This window comes from Trachurus trachurus, assembly GCF_905171665.1.
Source record: "Trachurus trachurus genome assembly, chromosome: 14".
NCBI lineage: Eukaryota > Metazoa > Chordata > Actinopteri > Carangiformes > Carangidae > Trachurus > Trachurus trachurus.
The window spans coordinates 3,301,737-3,316,612 of NC_139903.1; the positions used below are offsets into that span (position 1 = coordinate 3,301,737).

At 41.3% G+C, this 14,876-nt stretch overlaps 1 protein-coding gene across 4 annotated transcripts in view; it reads right to left on the reverse strand.

The window, feature by feature from the left end:
• dlg2 (discs, large homolog 2) overlaps positions 1-14,876 on the reverse strand; it is a gene marked incomplete at its 5' end in the record, with an annotated part of 269,853 nt that overhangs the window by 145,622 nt on the left and 109,355 nt on the right. The gene's annotated exons all lie outside the window — the stretch shown is intronic.

Below are 14,876 nucleotides of genomic sequence, written 5' to 3' on the forward strand. Positions count from 1 at the left end.
TAGATGAAACTGCTGAACAAAAATACATCTTTATAGGAAAAATTAAGAAATCCTCATGTCTTCATTTAGAAAACGTGACTGTGGAGTGCATCCTGAGAGCGGGAGGTGAGTCAACATTTGACTAAACGATGGAGCAAACGAGGAAGCGCCGCTCTGCACACGCTGAGAACGACTGGAGGGTAATTAGTGCAGGCTGCATCAGAGGGGGGGGTTACACAAATAGAAGTGATCTTCAAGCAGCGGCTACAGTAGCTCGCTGCTCAGCCGCTCTGAGATGAGATGCACACACCAATTGTAACGCCTCAGTGATAACAGTTATTTCTGATGACGCCTAAAGGCAGCGGAGTAAGAAGAAGAGGCATTCTTATACGTTAAGAGGAAACGGCTCCGAGGCCCAGTAGTGACATATCAGCATCTAAATATATGAGTTGGTTCTGTAACTGTATATTCTCATGCCTGGATTATCTATGGTGTAATAATCTACTGTACCATGTTAAATAAAAAACTGTTAGGATAATTGTGTTATGATAGTAAAGTGTCATTTTAAACATCACACCATCAGTTTAATATGTCCTATGTTTTGGAATGGACTACCTCCTTCACTAAGATCCATTTCTTCCTATCCACTTTTTAAAAAGCAGCTAAAAATACATCTCAACTTCTCTTGAATTTTCCGCTCTCTCCATATCCCACATCCTTACTCTGGCTTTTTATGATTTCAATTAATGCATTTTTTGTACCTTATTTCTATTGTCTCTATTAGTTACTGATCACTTTGCTCTTTATCTCTCCATTTTTTCCTCATTTTTGTTAATTTTGCTCATATAACGTTGATTATGTATGCACTTTATCTCCTTTTTTTTCTATGTTTATTTGTTAGCCATTGAAATTAGTCTTGTTGTAATATGTTATAGGGGTGGAACTTATGTATGTACAAGCCAATCGGCTTAGTTCCCTCCGTGCACCATTGAATATAAAATGCATGCTAAATAAATAAACTGAAACTGAACTGAAACTGAAAAATGTGACCATGCACAGGAGAAGAGAGGAAAGATAAATGTGATGTTGTTTGTAAATCAGTTTGGCTGGGTCTGTAATATCCATACAGTGTTGTATACACACACACACACACACACACACACACACACACACAGAAAGGGGAGGTGTTGTGTTGTTTTACTAATCCCAGAAGTCACTGTGTTTTTTTGTTTTGTTTTTTTTACCTCCCATCTGCAGACACGTCTTATAAAAAACATCTATGTTTTACACGTTAAGTGTGAAAATGTTATTAGTTTTAGATCAGCCAGCGATCGGCCTATGATGTCACTACGTCCAAACTCCCACTTCTTAAAGAAAAGTGTTTTGTACAGAGCCACAAGTTCACGGAGTCATAATCCCTATAGTCATAGCAGTAGGTTCGTTACCTTTAATTGTCGGTGCAAGCTGTTTTTAGAGCGGCGGAGCAGAGCCGTGAGCTGCTCAGAGCTACGCTACGGAGGCTCATTATGGGATTTCTTGGTTTCCCTCATCAAACTAATCAAATACACAATCCAACAACTCCACAACGCTCTGGTGGACAAGTTGTGACCTGCACATTCACCACGCTATGAGATAATAACACAACGTTACCAGACAGAGTTGTTGTAGAGGGAAATTCATGCAAAACCACTGATGCACGTTGCCTTCAGGGACAGTTTTTCATCAAGTAGTATCTGTATTTCCCTCTACAACAACTCTGTCTGGTAACGTTGTGTTATTATCTCATAGCGTGGTGAATGTGCAGGTCACAACTTGTCCACCAGAGCGTTGTGGAGTTGTTGGATTGTGTATTTGATTAGTTTGATGAGGGAAACCAAGAAATCCCATAATGAGCCTCCGTAGCGTAGCTCTGAGCAGCTCACGGCTCTGCTCCGCCGTTCTAAAAATAGCTTGCACCGACAATTAAAGGTAACAAACCTACTGCTACGACTATAGGGATTATGGCAGTGGGCCAATTTACCAAAATGTTGAACTATCCCTTTAAGAGAAAACTGTGAACTTATTGTTTTTTTATTGTATCATTCTTCATTGTATTATGTAAGAAATGTATGATAACTTTATATCTATTGTAACTATTACTTTTCATTCTTCATTGTATTGTGTAACATTTCTTAAGGTTATGGAGCCCAGGAAGACTACTGTAGCTGGTTGTCTAGGCATCAGCTCATGGGGATCCATGTCATAATATGAATGAATAAGTAAATAATAAAAATAAACTGTTGAGTGTTACAGCTCACCTAAAATACACACAGACCTTTTACCTTAATGGAATGACCCCTGAAATGTCTGTAAAAAGACAGAAAACGCTCACTGACACGCTCCTGGTCATGATGCTCCGACTCAGGCTTTTGTCACGTTGAATGCAGAAAGCTATGTGTGTCTGTACGTGTGTGTGTGTGTAGATGTGAGTCCGCGGTGCACATCGGCTCCACGTCTTTGTGCCCCGGCTATATTTGGGCGACTATTATTATAACACAGGTAGGAGTTTCCATTCAAGCTATTGAAGCAGTTTTTTCAATGCGCCCTGTAATTACTGGCTTCCAATAGGATTAGATCAGGAGATATCAGGAGATGTGTTGCAGTGTGTTGCAGTGTGTTGCAGTGTGTTACAGTGTGTTGCAGTGTGTTACAGCCTGACAGAGCTACAAGAGTCTGGATGGGCTCTGGTCCTTTATCAATAGGTCAGTTCCCATCACATAGAGCTGTTAAAGTGAAACCGACTGCTGAGGAGACTGAGTATAGAAACACACGGCACCAAGCAGCAGACAGTGTTTACCTTCTTCCTACCTTCTGGTTGTGTTGCAGTGTTACAGCTCTGAAGATGTGAAGCTATTAAAGGGATAGTTAAGTTCACCCAAAATTGAAATTTCTCTCATTATCTACTCCCCCTCATGTGGACTAAGGGCTGGGAGAAGTTTCAGAGTCCTCCGTGGCTTCTCTGAGTTACAGGGGGTCTCGGCGTAGCAGTGCATGTCCATATGACGGTTGCAAATGGATACCAACTGTCTTCGTAACAAAAAGACCCACCAAAAAACATCCAAATACCTCCATGCTGCTCGTATGTAATGTCCGTCTTGTATTGAAGCCCCGAAATGCGAAATTGTCCCAAAAAAAAGGAAATAAGTCTATATTTCAAGCTTGTTTGTAGCGGAAGTTCCTCTTCCCGGTTCGTCAAATTTCGGGGCTTCAATGCAAGAGGGACATTACATACGAGCAGCATGGAGGTATTTGGATGTTTTTTGGTGTGTCTTTTTGTTACGAAGACAGTTGGTATCCATTTGCAACCGTCATATGGACATGCACTGCTACGCCGAGACCCCCTGTAACTCAGAGAAGCCACGGAGGACACGGTTTGCACCGACGCCGGCGCAAATCGCGTGAGATTTGGACGGACCAGGAAGAGCAGTGCTGGGAGCTTCCGCTACAAACAAGCTTAAAATATAGACTTATTTAATATTTTTTCGGAACAATTTCTCATGTCGGGGCTTCAATACAAGAGTGCCATTACAGACGAGCACTATGGAGGTATTTGGATGTTTTTTGGTGTGTCTTTTTGTTACGAAGACAGTTGGTATCCATTTGCAACCGTTAAATGGTCATGCACTGCTACGCCGAGACCCCCTGTAACTCAGAGAAGCCACGGAGGACTCTGAAACTTCTCCCAGCCCTTAGTCCACATGAGGGGGAGGAGATAATGTGTGAAATTTCAATTTTTGGGTGAACTATCCCTTTAACAGTTTGTTGACAACTTCACACAGATATACTGCCAACTGTCAGCAGCCAAACAAGGCTGTCTGTCTCCAGACCTCCACCTGCTGGTTTAGCCTGTCCTCTCCCACACGTCTGTGTAAAGATCTAAAGAACTTCTCCCTGCCCTTAGTCCACATGAGGGGGAGTAGAAGATAATGAGTGACATTTCAATTTTGGGTGAACTATCCCTTTAAAGACTAAAAGCCCCATCATAATAAACCAGGCCAACAGAGGAGAAGGCTGCTGTTACGTTACTGAAGCTGGGAGACAATGAGATCGGCTTCTTCAAAAATCCTGTCTTACAACTTATTTTTATCTTCTAACAATTGATTAAATCTTCTGCTGCTTTCTGTCACAGAGCATGACAGTGAGTGTGTGTTTGTGTTTGTGTTTGTGTGGTTTCCCCCTCACTCTCCCCCGACAGCAAATATCAATAGATCTATGTCCTTTGTGTATTGTTTGTGTATATTAACAAAACGGAACAAGCTTTTAGGGACCAGAGTGAAATGAAATGATGACATAATGACATAACTTTCGCAACTTTTTTTGCATTTTAAACTTTTAAGATCCTATGCAACGCACAGGCTGACAAGCGTCCATTATAAGCTTATGTCAAGTGTGAACCTCCAAGTTCAAGTTTCAAGTTTATTAATTTAAGAAATGGGACAATGCATATTAATGAACATTTAAAAAAAAAAAAAAAGGAAATAATAAAAGAGATTGTAACCGTTAGCCGTTAAATTACAAAACTTTCCAGAGACTGAGACTTTATAATGAAGACAGGGAAGACATGTTTAAAAAGATGTGGGACCCTGTACTGCAGTTGTTTCAAGGAAAAGGACTGATATGTCAATCACTGTGAAACACCTTGCTGTGTGAACTTCTCATTTTACTTTTCATTTTGTACAGTTTTCTTTAAATATGTATGTTTAGTTTATTGTCATGACTGTGGCCTTTATTATTGGGGGTCATCTTTTCTTTTTCCTTTTTTTTTTATCTGTTTGTCCTGTGTTTCTCTTCATTTTGAAAAGCAAAGTTTGGGATGACACATGATTAACTAGCTCAATGTTGAAATTTTATTGTGCACATGGATTGTACAGTAAAGCACTAATTCGTATTGCAGGAGTGCAATAGAAAGTGCTAATTTCCTGTATAAGGTGCTAAATGATGTAGGCTACCGCTATATTCTATTGCAGGATGCCCGGCCGTAATAAAGTGCAAGATTAAACAGAAAAGTGCTGATTCGTGTTGCGATGATGCTCGTCATAAAGTGCTGAACCTTGTGACTCCGACCTTCACCTGCATCAACCTGCAGCTGCGTCTAAATTATGAATTATCTCACTGGCTAATGTCAGGACCATCAAAGCTGCTGCACTCAGGCAGTATGGCTCTTCTAAACATAGCTACAGCAACACAAAGCACACACACACACACACACACACACACACACACACACACACACACACACACACACACACACACACACACACACACACATACAAACACACTGTATATATGATGGACTATTCTCCCTTTTCTAGACGTGAACGTGAAGCGAACAGAAGCCGTGTCGGGTCGGTCTGCTCCGGGGCTGCAGAGCCAGATGCTGTTTCCACTGGGTGTCGCTACGTTTGCCGTTTGCCTTACTACAGCAAATCTAATGGAAGAGAGGAGAGGATCTAAACATAGAAACCACAAGCACCGTCTCTAGAGCCATACTCCTCTCACTCCGTCAGCATTTCAAGGAAAACACTTCTTTTCGTAGTTGGAGAAACTGGTGAATTCTGACTGTGCAGCATAACTATACTTCACCAGGAAGTCTATATTACAAATATCTCACGTAGTTAGTCGTGTAAAAGAGTTATGATTGTTCAAGCAAAGAGAGGGGAGATATGAGCTAAGAGGGAAACTTAACTTAAAACAAGCAAGAATAAATACTACATTAAAAAGCATGTGGAGTAAAACTGTGGAATATCTTGACAGAGGATCTCAAACAAAGCAAAAACTTAACTAACACGATTTAAAAATAGATTAAAACATAGTATGATAGAAAGCTATAAACAGGATTGATTAATTGGGTGTTGATTGCAACTGTAATGCTGTTGAATTATTTATTTCTTTTATTTTCTTGGCTTAATTTGTTAATTATTGGATACTTGTTTCTTTCTATGACTCTGAAACCATGAAGAGCTCTGATGGATTTAATGGAATATTGAATTAAAGGGTAGTAGGCATCTATAAGCTATATACTGTACTGTAGCTTCAGCCTGCACCTTTTCAATCTATTTATGAACTAGTTGAACTAATGATGGTTTTATGGAAGGTTGACTGATTGTGATTGATGCTCAACTGTAAACAATTTTATGTAAAGGATCGAATAAACTACTACTACCTCCTTGTAACAGATACAGTAGCAGCATCCCCTTGTACAGGGATCAATGAGGATCCCTCTGTTTACCTTTTATTTAACCTATAGCAACAACTGATGATGCACAATAAAACACAGTTAAAGGGATAGTTCACCCAAAATTCAAATTTCACTCATTATCTACAGTACTCACCCTCATGTCGACTAAGGGCTGTCCCTCTTGTATTGAAGCCCCAACATGAGAAATTGTTCAGAAAAAAATGAAATAAGTCTATGTTTTAAGCTTGTTTGTAGCGGAAGCTCCCAGTGTTGCTCTGCAGAAAATCTCGCGCGATTTGCGGAGCCGTGAACTGGGTGGCAATGCAAATCGCGCGAGATTTGGACGGTGCAGGAAGAGCAGTGCTGGGAGCTTCCGCTACAAACAAGCTTAAAATATAGACTTATTTAAATTTTTTCGGAACAATTTTTCATGTCGGGGCTTCAATACAAGAGGGACATTACAGACGAGCAGCATGGAGGTATTTGGATGTTTTTTGGTGTGTCTTTTTGCAACCGTCATATGGACATGCAGTGCTACACAGAGCCCCGCTGTAACTCAGAGAAGCCACGGAGGACTCTGAACTATCCCTTTAACACAAGATAAACATAAACTGCCATACACTAATAATAATGATAATAATCATTATAAACTGAATTAAAAGCACATAAAAAAAGACATTTCTTCTTTCTTCCTGAAGTTTGGGCGTCATCTGTCTCCAACAGAACCAACGGATCATGTTTCATGCTGTTAACAAAGCTGCAGCACATGTCAACAGCAACTTTAAGCTGTTTCTCTCTCTCTCTCTCTCTCTCTCTCTCTCTCTCTCTCTCTCACTCAAAGCCTGGTATTACAGTACAAAAAAAAAAGTGTGCATCATCCAGCACACAGCCAGACTGCATCATGCTGCCTCCCCCCAGAGCCACTTCTCAGTTTGTTGTACACAGCGCAGCGGTGAAACTAAGTCGTTGCACTGAGGCATGATGAGTGAATGAAGTGGAGCATGGCTTTTGATAACTGACGTACACTAACATGGAGTGAGTGGCTAATGCTACGGGGAAACAGAGAGAAAGAGAAAGAGAACCAGGGCAACATGGAGGAGGAAGAGGAGGAAGAAGAAGAGGAAGAGGAAGAGGAGTGTAGGAGCCATAATTTAAAGAGGTTGAGATTAAGATTGAATTTCATTATTTCATAGTTTGTATTTTGATCTATGTGTTGTATGTCCAGAGTCAAGAATTTGAGTGAAGGATGTAAATTGATTTTTATTTAAAGGGATAGTTCACCCAAAATTGAAATTTCAAATACATCATCATTCAAAAACATCCATATGCTGCTCGTAAGTAATGTCCGCCCCGAAATGCGAAATTGTCCCAACAAAAATTAAATAAGTCTATATTTCAAGCTTGTTTTGTAGCGGAAGCTTCTCGAAGCTCCTCTTCCCGGTTTGTCAAATTTGACTTATTTCATTTTTTTCTGAACAATTTCTCATGTCGGGGCTTCAATACAAGAGGGACATTACAGATGAGCAGCATGGAGGTATTTGGATGTTTTTTGGTGTGTCTTTTTGTTACGAAGACAGTTGGTATCCATTTGCAACCGTTATATGGACGTGCACTGCTACGCCGAGACCCCCCTTTAACTTCAAAATCTCAATTTTGGGTGAACTATCCCTTTAAGTAAAACTTTTTGAAACTGATACATCTCGTTGTTCATTCTTCACGAAGGAAAGCCGCAACAAGGAGATCTGACCAATGGATGAAGACTAAGAAAAGATGCTTTTGAAGCAGAGAGGATGCAGTCATGGGATTTAGCGGTGCAATGTAAAGGTTCAATTTCCTCAGTATCAAAATGTACAATTATGTGACCAAGACTTCTAGTCACTTTCATTGTTTATCATTTTGCATATTAGCAGCCATGCTAACTCCTTAATATTTACAAAGTACTATTTATACCAAAGTTCATTGATAGGCACCGTCCCTTTCAAATAAAGAAATAAAAATTTGATTAGTCGCTGAAGGCAACAAGAGTGATGTGTCTGACTGTCGAACTGACACACTGAACAAGGTGCTTGTTTGCAGTGAGAGCGTAATTGTTTTGTTTTTCCCGGGTAAACTCCTCCTCCTCCTTTCTGGTAAGATTTCTGACCAATGAGAGAACAGTTGGTTCTCAGTCCCACTTGGGACTGTCACAGTGTGAGCACAACCGACCCAAAAGAAAAATGCAACAGTTGGTTTAAGTCCCTGAACGAGCCACAGGTCTGAAAACAGCCTCAGCCTCCGTCAGGGAGCTGGAAGTTTCCTCCGTCGGGCTGCAGGTTTTACAGCCTGCCAAAATACAGAACAAATGGATTTAAAAATGCATTTGTCACTGCTGCTGCCACTGGGTTTGTAATGTCCTATTGTATCTAAATGTAGTGTGCTTATCTATTAAAAAAAAAAATAATTATAGGTTGTGCTTGTGGGCTGCAAAACAAATTGCCTTGCTACTAAAGATAACTAATAAAGATGACCTTGACCTTGACTTCTGCCATGTTTCAACTGACACAACAAATCCACATTTCTCACCATATAAGCTACAGTATGTGTCTGGGCAACTATTCGTGGTTGATGATGTACAGAATCCACCTTGAGTCACATTAACCACTGTAATTAACCACAGTCATCATCCTCAGTTCTTATGATAATTAAAATTGAAACGTATGGTACTAACCATCTGGGATTTTTACGGTGACATTATGTAAAACCGGTACCTGTTTCCTCTCTAGTGTAGGAGAAAATGTTCAGTTTGTAATGAAGCTTTGTACGCTAACGTCCCTCTGGACTTATCCAAACATCTAATGTGCATCTCCAGCTCACTCTGCATCCAGGTGCAAATACCGCAACATTGATTTTTGCTGGTGGTCAATCACACAATCGTTTTCCACTGCCTCAAGATACAGTAACAATGCAGCAACCTGACGACAAACAGACAAACTGACAAGAGACTTATATGCACAAGGGGGGAAACTGTGAACAGCTGAAAATATATCAAGAGTAACAGCCGTGGTGACAATTGTCTATTGATGAAAATGTGTGGTTTATAATGAATGTGAGTGTGCAGGCATTAAACTATTTTTGTTGTGTTGGAAAAGTTAAAGGTATAATATGCAGGAATTCCCTCCATCTAGCGGTGCGGTTGCATATCTGAACGTATTCTTGATGTTGCTTTCACGTGAAATTGGGCAGACGTCAGACAGACAACAGACGCTGCATGTACAGTAACAGGATAAACAAGCGTCTATGTAAACAAGTGGTCGGCCAGCACGAGGCAAAACAATACAGGCGTGGCAACATGTTGTCATGGTGATGTGGTATTGTTTTACCGTCTTTCTCTGGTGGAGTAAAATGACATCCGGTTGGTTTGCCGACGGCCGTCTGCCTGACTGCACCTGAATGCAACACCGGTGCCTCCGTCCTTCCTCACACTACACAGTGGTGACAGTTTTAACAAAGATATTCAATATACGGAAAGATCCTCCATGAGCGGCTCCAATGATAGAAATGGTTTCACTTCCTGTCTCTCTAAATGGGTGTGGCCAACCGGCAGGTAGATGAAAGTGAGATATTTATATTTTCTGATGATAACATTAAATATTTACACTACTAACAGTAATATTAAGCATGACAAAAATAATTTAAATCATTTTCACGGGAGTTCGCGGCCGTTTATTTGATGTTGCCTAGGAGATCTGTGCCAAATCTGGCGAGAGTGTGTCGTAGAGACAGAGACAGGTCTTGAACAAAGTGGATTTTCTCCTGATGTGTCCGTCTGAAAATTTGCCATTTTCGTGTCAAACTGTTCAGAAGAGATGTGGCTTGTGAAAAATGAGTCCAAAATTTACCTCAGTGACCGTGGGGAGAAAGACCCGACCATAATCCGTGTTCACGTTAAATTGTCCCATTGGAGTCAATACACTCTATGCTGCCTCTGGTCTCCCTAAAGGGGCGTGGCCGTGCAGAAGCCTAGTGACATCATACAGGAAGCTGACTCCTCATGGAAGGTCTTGGTTTATGAACTGTCTTTGGTTTTAACAGGCGCTACCTGGAAAACTTTCTCCCTGAGCCGACAGCTCCACTGAGTTTCCGTGGTTACCTACGGTCACGCTGCCACTCAACGTAAAAAATGGCGATGCAACATGGCCGCCTCGGTTCGGTGCGTCGCCCACTTATGTATTTGTAACGACTTGTAACAACTCATTCTAAGGTACCAGAAAGCTTTCATTTGTATGCAGCTGTGATTCGTATTTATGAAAGACATGTTTGATTTTTGCTAATAAAAAGCCAAATAAGTTACACACTGGGGCTTTAATAGTGTGTACTTATTATAAAGTGTTACCGTAACTTCAATTGAATTTTGAAAGACTTTCAATTTAAGTTGAATTTCCCTTCACTTCTGATCCATCTTTGTGTATAGTACATTAGAACATACATTTGAACTAAGTCCTCTATTATTTGCCGATGCAACATCACATGTATATTATGTCCATTAACATTAACAACTCATTCTAAGGTACGAGAAAGTTTTCATTTGTATGCAGCTGTGATTCACCTTCAGTGAAATACGGATTTATGAAAGACAGATTTGATTTTTGCTTAAAAAAAAAAAAGCCAAATAAGTTACACACTGGGGCTTTAAGATCCCTACAACACACAAAGCCCTGTTGTCGTACTCTAGATAGAAGAGTCATATGGTGACTCTTATTTCACACCAAGCTGTTGTTCTGGGGTAAACACTTGAAAGTACAGCTGGAAGGAAATCTCACATTAGTCACTCTTCACAGTGTTTTCATTCTTACTCAGGAAATTCATTAATTTTACATTTACAAACGATTCACCGGTGTGTTTTATTCATCATCATGCCTCCGCTTCTTTACTCCTGGATGATCAAAATCAACACTTCATTTGTTTTCTTTGTTTAACGTGCAAATTCTAACCCCCACACTCCCATCACAACGCCTCCCCAACATGAGGGTTTATATTATAATATGCTGTAGCTCCTGGGGCTGCCCGGGCCGTGCCGTGCCGTGTGCAAAAGCGTATAACGGCTCATCACGTGCGGCGTTGTCATGCTCCGCTCAGAGGATCCCTCCTCTCTGACGTCTCCTAGGCTACAGCCCCTCACCACCAGAATCACGAGGAGATGGAGATGTGGGGTGGCATGGCCGAGGGCAGATCCAGAGCCTCTGTGCAGATTTAGATTTAGTGCGGAATCTCCTTGCGGTTGTGTGTGCACTGACCTCTTTCTCTGGCTTTATATACCTACAGTAAGACTCTCTTCCCTACAGTCCTAATCCCGACCGACGGTGTAGGAGAGGAGAGTGGAGCTGTGTGGAAATGGAGGAGCACCTGCCCTCTGCTTTTCTTGCTTTTACAGTCAAACATAGGCTACACATTTCTGTTGTCATCTTTTTTCTTTTTTTTTAGCTTTGCTGTGTCAGGCTCAGTGAGGAGGCCGACACTTCCCTCTCACTGTGCAGGTGGTATGTGCTATAGCTCAATTATGTTGTTAAAGTTGTTATGTCAAAATGTAAAAAGCAAAAGAAAAGAAAAGATTACGATAAAGATTTTATTCTGTGGGTAATGGGGGCGGGACTAGATAAGCTTTTGCTTCTCCCGCTTTCCCTTTCGGCCATGTGTATTGTATTACTTGATGAAGTGTGATGATGATGATTTAATGGACATGCCCGAAATAAACAAATTGATTGATTGAAAGTCGTACTGTTAAAGCTGCAGCCAATCATAGGGTCAAAACAATTTGGTTTGTTGGGATAATTGTGGATTCTTACATATATTCCAAAGGTAAAGGAATAGTTTAACATTTTGGCAAATTTGCCCATTGCCATAATCCCTTTTTAGAGTAGGTTGGTTCATTACCTTAAATTATCGGTGCAAGCAATTTAGATCGGCGGGGCAGGCGGGGCTCGGCGAACACAACTCAAACTCATTAAATACACAATCCAACAACGCCAAAACGCCAAAAGTTGTGACCTGCACATTCACCACGCTATGAGATAATAACGTATAATTATGTAACATTGCGACACATGGAGCAAATACTCTGAACTACTTAAAGCGCTTCTGAAATCACTCCGCCCAGCAGCCGTGTCTGGAAAGATGGTTTTATTTGGTTTAATAATAATAATAATAATGATGGCTTCGATTTATAAAGCGCTTTTTTCATGGCATTCATAAATACCAGACCAAATTCACACCTGGTGGGGGTAGGCTACATCTGTAGCAGCAGCTGCCCCGGTGCGCCGAATGGCCAAACATTCATACACATTCATATGCATTCACACAAGGCAAGGTGGCCAAAGACACTACGACGATTCCAACCACCAACCTCCAATTATCGGACGATCCACTGCCCTGCTGAGCCACTCTCGAAATCTACTATACAGCATACTATATATCCACTCCATATATACAGTATATTCTGTTTAAAACCCTGATGGGACCAAAGTCTCAGCTCCTCCTCTTTGTCTAGTTTTCCATTCAGCCAAGAGTTAGGGGGGCGGAGTCAAGCACTGCCAAGATGGCGACGGTGGAGCAGCTCACTCTGCTTTTCAGAAACATGTGGATGACAGAATCGAGGCTGTACACCACACATCTATGTTTGCATACATACCGGTATAACTCACCATATAATGTTTACCATTACAGCACCGTTAAGAATGATTAAATCCACTTGGGCCGCAGATGAGACTGAAAAATCTGTCTAAATCTAGACTATGTGTGCACCATCAGTCTAATGATTAGAATAAATGACTAAATGAGATTGCTACCTTCACCATTCAGCACCACAAATCTAAGATATTAATATTTTATTAATGCACAATGATGTTTTGCACCTACTCAGACGGATTGTATCTAGTGAAAGCAGTTCAGTTTGGCCGGTGCTATGATCTGAGCTCTCCAGGAGCGATGTGTAACCACAAACTTGCAACGTAAGAAGGGCCGTTGGTGCCAGTGCTGCCAACTTTAGCACCTGGCAAAGCAGCGAGGATGTTTACCTGCAGACTCATTAATGTTTCTGGGTGTGAAAAGGTAACGCAGCTAATCATTTTAGCACCAGTTCACTGGTATAAGATATTGATTTTATGGGTCGACAAAGGCTGATTTACATCTACAAACCCAAGGAATATCCCATGTAAGCATCACTTTAGATAAAAATCCTATTGACCCTAATTTGGGGCGGCCCATAGAAAACAACAAGAACAGTGAATGTAATCACAGAGACAGATGCAAACCAAACTGACTCATGCAAAAACAAGTCCACTTGTCTCAGAAAGAGGAAAACAGAGTGGGAGGGAAGCAGAGGAAGAGAGGAAACAAACAGAGGAGATGAAGGGAGAGAAGAAAGCCTCGGTCTGAATGACCTCAATGGACAATTTTGACTTATTAAAGCTGCGTTAGAGTCAGGGGGAGTGATCTGATTATGAGGTGGGTGGGAAATGGTGCATGACGCTTTAAATCAGAAAACTATCACAGAAACTACATGTAGCCATTTATCTAATGACGGCTAAACACTGATCTGATACCAGTGCCCTTTTTATCCAAAATGTCAAATCTGTAAATCTCTGCGAGGAGCCGATTATGTGACATCAAGCTTTAAGCATTGATTAGTTCTTGACTGCTGCCTGTAACACACACACACACACACACACACACACACACACACACACACACACACACACACACACACACACACACACACACACACACACACACACACACACACACACACACACACACACACACACACAGAGTTGCTGCTCCAGTTCATTTTCCTGGCAGACAAACAAGAAGTGTTTTCACCCCCTGTAGATAGTAGTTTTTCTTGAATAAGATATAATGTTAGTTCATGTTTTTTCTCTCAGCCCAGAGAGTCCTATTTGTGGAAACTTCATGTATCAATGTCAGCTCAACACTAAACACTGCTGGTCGCTTTCTGTACATTTGCTTCTTATCCCTGTCCACACATGAACGTAAACGGCCGAAACCAGATACCTTTCTCTGCGTTTGTGCCCAACGTCCACACCTAAACAGCATTTTTGGTCCTTAAAGGGATAGTTCAACATTTTTGGCAAATTGGCCCATTACCATAATCCCTATAGTCATAGCAGTAGGTTCGTTACCTTTAATTGTCGGTGCAAGCTGTTTTTAGAACGGCGGAGCAGAGCCGTGAGCTGCTCAGAGCTACGCTACGGAGGCTCATGGGATTTCTTGGTTTCCCTCATCAAACTCGTCAAATACACAATCCAACAACTCCACAACGCTCTGGTGGACAAGTTGTGACCTGCACATTCACCACGCTATGAGATAATAACACAACGTTACCAGACAGAGTTGTTTTAGAGGGAAATACAGAGACTGCTTGATGAAAAACTGTCCCTGAAGGCAACGCGCATCAGTGGTTTTGCATGAATTTACCTCTAAAACAACTCTGTGTGGTAACGTTGTGTTATTATCTCATAGCGTGGTGAATGTGCAGGTCACAACTTGTCCACCAGAGCGTTGTGGAGTTGTTGGATTGTGTATTTGACGAGTTTGATGAGGGAAACCAAGAAATCCCATGAGCCTCCGTAGCGTAGCTCTGAGCAGCTCACGGCTCTGCTCCACCGTTCTAAAAATAGCTTGCACC